Source organism: Octopus bimaculoides, chromosome 8 (genome assembly GCF_001194135.2).
Source record: "Octopus bimaculoides isolate UCB-OBI-ISO-001 chromosome 8, ASM119413v2, whole genome shotgun sequence".
In the NCBI taxonomy this organism is placed as follows: Eukaryota; Metazoa; Mollusca; class Cephalopoda; order Octopoda; family Octopodidae; genus Octopus; species Octopus bimaculoides.
In genome coordinates this window covers 86479917-86485068 of record NC_068988.1, presented here as the reverse complement: position 1 = coordinate 86485068, position 5152 = coordinate 86479917, and the positions used below count along the sequence as shown (strand labels likewise).

The window sequence follows — 5152 nt, the reverse complement described above, 5'->3', positions numbered from 1 at the left end:
TATATATATATATATATATATATATATATATATATATATATAATATACATACACACATATTTATACACAAATACACACAAACACACACACACAGATAGATAGATAGATAGATAGATAGATAGATAGATAGATAGATAATATATAAATATATATATATATAAAACGTCTTGCGGCGTTTTCAATAGTCGTTGACAGTCGGTTATCAGAGCGGCGTTCTTTTTGTTTGTGTGCACATGTGTGTCCCTCTGTCTCCTTGTGTGTGTATGTTTGTGTGTGTGTGTGAGTGTGTGTGTATATATGTGAGTACCTCTGTTATGCATGGATGTGTCTCCATGTGTCCTTGTGTGTGTGTGTGTGTGTGTGTGTGTGTGTGTGAAGAGTGCGTGTGTATATCTGGTCATGTGTTTTAGTCTTCATTTGCGTATGTATGTGTGCAGGTGTGTGTGTGCTTGTCTGTCCATATTACTTATGTACCTGTCTATCTGTTTATCTGTTTACTTACATTTCCATTTACCTACATACATTCATATATATATATATATATATATACGTGCACGAGCACATATACGTCTACATAACAGCCTACAACAACTCTACCTGTGTATATATAAACTGTGGGTATTGGGGTATGACTACCTTCTACGTATATTTCCTATTTAGTACTGGGGATGTTTTGGGAAGATTCCATTTATGAATATGTGTGTGTGTGTGTGTGTGTGTGTGTGTGTGTGCGTGTGCGTGTGCGTGTGTGTGATTGTGTGAGTGCCTGTGCATATGTGTGCGTGTGCGTATGTGTGTCTGTGAGTCCGTGAGTATCTATATATGACTGTGTGCGTGTGTGTGTATATATCTATAATATATATGTACTCACAGACACACATACAGGCACACACATATGCACAGGTACTCACACAACCACACACAAGCACGCTCACGCACATGCACACATACACATATAGAAATAGACAGACGTACAATCAAAATAGATATGCATAGGTACACATGCATAGATATAGTTTTTATTGATATACACATAAGAAGAAAGGCATTCTAATTGACTCGTTCTCTCACACACAGACACAAAACACACACACACACATACACACTTATATACACACACACACACACACGCACACACACACACGCACGCACACACACACACACACACACACACGTACACGTACACACGTCCTTTCATGCACACATACACACATTGACAGCTACCTATTTTCACAGGTATTTAAACATTGCTGCATGCTCAGACAGGCTACCCTGACAGCAGACACCAAGAGGAGATATGAACTACACTAACAGTATTTTTTGAGATAAGCGCGTACAGGGGCTTCATGGCTGAATGAGTAAGAAGTTCGCTGAGCAACCCAGAAAACCTGAGTTCGCTCTCCGTGCTTGGCATTGTGGGTAATTTTCACCTTTTATAGCTTCCGGTTGTGCCATACCTTATCAGTGAAACTGAACAGACGAAAACTGAATAGAACACCGCCGAATGGATTGTTCCAGAAGTTCGAAGGTACAACTTTGTTGCACACTGTTTCTTCCTGAGAATTACGTTAAGGCTACTCAAGTATATGGAGTACTCAGCCGCTTACACTTTCATTCAGTGGACAGGTGACTCAGTTAATGGAGCAACTGAATCCTCTTCATCGAACGACAGATATCTACCAGATATGCTTGTTGTAATTATTATTGTTTTAGCCCCAGGTTTGCTATGAGATTGCTGACCTGTAAAGAATGGCGTTCCGGTCGAGATAATCCAGTTTTAAATTCAAACTTCATATCTAGGGCTGCCTAGGGCTGACGTGTTTAAGATGGCAGGCTGAGAATTTGATTTTTTAAAAATACTTTTGTTTGAACGAAGATATTTTGAATGATATTTCAGCTCTGACCATCCCATCGTAATTTTCAGACAGCGCATATATATGACTACAGTCCAATGTCTTGTTTCTGTATTTAAGATAGTGGACTGTCATTTGAGGGGAATTCAACACTAATTTCTAGCAGCTCGTTTGCTCATATGACGTCTTTTTTTTCTTTCCATACTTTCTAGTTTGGAAGGAAGATAGAGCTTCCGAGATTTGTGAGCGCTTCTATGTTACGGAATTCATGATACGGTAAGATTTTCAGAGCGTATTGATTTCCGTGTTACGCAGAAGTTAATGAATATGGATGTCAATGAAAAACGAAAACAAGAAAGAAAGAAATCTCGTTAGGGAATTCCACGTTATGGCAAATATATTGCTATAGTCAATAAAACAAAACCAAGAACATCTTGATTTATGTCTAGAGCACTTTCATATATATACATTAATAGTTTTCTGGTCGAACATTTCTCTTCACAATTTCTCATTTCTTATCGAAAATCCATTTCCTATTGATATATTTATTCTTGCTGTAATTCTTTGTTGGAGAGTGGAATCACCTCTTGGCCACTGTTGTTCGCAAGTCTACTCTGACCCAGAGTAGTAAACGCCTGCCAGAGTCCCAGAGTCAGTCGGGCAGATGGAACTTTTCTTGTCTGGCGAAGCAACACGTCTAAGGGACCGAGCTACAGTAAAGGCTTCGGAACTAAATCCTTAGGGAAAATCGGGTGTCAGAGCTCCTTAGACAGTTTGACATTATTTACAACTTCCTTCTGGAAACTCCTGCGACAATGCTTGTCTCGATATGTAACGGTAGCGTTGTTTCTTTGGATCCATCAATGACATGAAGAAGAGGAGTTCGCTATACGGGCAATAACCTGTCCTCCATACTATACTGCACAAGCTTAGATCCAATCGAATATCTTATATTTGAAAGATAGAACCGAATAGCACACCGGAGAGGACACTTCCGCCTCGCCATCGGTGTCGATACAACTCGGAGAGCAACAGTTACCAGTTATAAGTCATTGCTACAAATGAAACAACACTGGAAAGCCAACAAGTACGGTTTGTGTGACAGAGACTGTCATTCCAGCATCGGACTCTTCAACTACAGGCAATGGTGATCCAGCAAGGTGGACATGTCAGACCTTCATCAATGGCCATTAAGGACAAACGGACGTCATAGTGTAATTTTTTTTGTTGGATGGTTTTAGGAATAGTTTACTCAGAAGACATATTAGACATATGGGTCTAAACTTTGTCCTGTCCTTAACTTTTGGTTTCTTTGGTAATGGAACAGTCGTTTCATTTGGTATGTGTTCACTTTCATATATAACTAACTATTTGTTGCGATTATCTAAATGCTTTTAATGTGTCATTTAGTATTTCATCTGTCCACTTGCCTTTCCATCTTTCACTTATTTTATCTTCTTTTTACTTCTTGAAAATTTTTGTTTCTATTAACAACATCATAAATGGGTATAAACAAGCTCTGTTCTCATCAACGTAACTCCTCTGTATTCAACCGATGTAAATGTAATCTGCGCATGCTCAAACAGTATGTTCTCATTTTGTTCTTAATGCTACCACTTTGTTTAACCCTGTATTTACTGTAATTGATTTCATTTGTTTTACCATATATTTCTTATACTGCTTTTTAAAGTTTTTCAACTCCATAGTATTGAGTATCCAGCCATTTATCTTTTGTTTTTCAACATTCACAACAGAACTCTTCATTTACGATGTTATATCTACCTTGATCTCTATTCTTATATTCTAATATTCTTTCATTCTTCCATATTTAATACAATTTTATCAGTTTCCCCTTGCGTTTTCTTTTCTCTTTTAAGCAATGTTTCCTTTAGTGGTGTTGGTCGGTTTTATTAAGTAACTGCCCGGGTTCATTACCCCCAACATACTGTAACTCTGCCTAGTTGAGAATTGATACTGCAAATTCTGAAACAATGGTTTATCTCTACTGTAAAAGAATAGTGATTTGGTGAGTTTATTGCATTTTCTACAATGTTCAACTCTGTTTTCTGACTATTTATGGTGCGAAACAGTAGATACATCACGGATATGGGAACTGCATTCTCATCAAAGTATATAGACTCAACAGCTGTTCGGGAGTAAAACAGTTCTTAGTTATAAGCAGGGCTGGATTAAGACCCATAGAGTCCCTAAGCTCTTAAAATTCAAAATATAATCAATAATAAACCATAAAATAAATTTTTATTTTTCTGAATGAAACAAAACCAATAATAAGAAAAATAATGTTTACTCTTGTACATTTCCACTTATATTGGAAAAGTTTTCTCCTACTTTTTTTTATTGCAATGTCTTTAATGTGTTCCTCACTACGACACCATGAAAACGTCGAAATTATATTTCTGATCATATAAACCATTTCAAATATTATTTTAGCAAGTATAAAGTGAATTCTTTTGTGCCGTAAACCATTTATCATTTCTGTGTTGCTCCTCCCCTCCCTTGATGTCCTAAGCATGTAATTATTTTGCTAAATCATTAATCCAGCGCTAGCTATAAGAACTGACAGAGCCCAGATTTCAAGCTATACGTTTGGCCATTATATAACTAAATGGTGTATCAGACAGTACCTCATCACAAACATGCTATGATATTCAAATGGAACCTCTTACATAGTCAACAAATCAGGTGACAAAGCATTTGCTTCATATAAATAAAACCAGGTTTGGTTTTCCTTTTTAATTTTCTATTACTAACACAATATCGATTTTTCAAAGAAGTAATTACTAAAATGTGTGTATTCGTGACATATTGATGTAGACTAGGTCGTCGTTTTGTACCGCCATTAGGAGTTATGTTCAAGATATCTGTAAACAGAAGTATTGTGTGTCCAGTGTGAGGTATCTAAGTTACGGGTGGACGTCCCCTGTGTGTGTGTAAGTCTGTTTAAAGGAGTGTTGTGTGGTGGTTAGAAATAACAACGAGTAGGTCATGGGCGGATAGAAAGTCTGATGAATGACGTAACCAAAACCTGAAATATAACTCTGGATGTGATTTGAAACAGATGCCTGTCGTACTCAGATGCTGCGATAACTACGGACAAAACAAACAAATAAAAACAGCTAACTACTACTACTACTACTACTACTACTACTACTACTACTACTACTACTACTACTATGGCTGCTAACGCCGCTGGTCCTAACACCGCTGCTGTTAATGCCGCTGCTGCTTTCATGAACTGAGCAGCTACTGCTTATTTGATACAGCACACACACACACAC

General features: G+C 37.4%; 1 long non-coding RNA gene across 1 annotated transcript in view; it reads left to right on the top strand.

The window, feature by feature from the left end:
- LOC128248600 (uncharacterized) overlaps positions 1 to 5152 on the top strand; it is a 7904-nt gene that overhangs the window by 1021 nt on the left and 1731 nt on the right. The window contains exon 2 of the long non-coding RNA XR_008264782.1: positions 3731 to 3879. This is a non-coding gene — a long non-coding RNA (uncharacterized LOC128248600). The remainder of the gene's footprint in view (positions 1 to 3730; positions 3880 to 5152) is intronic.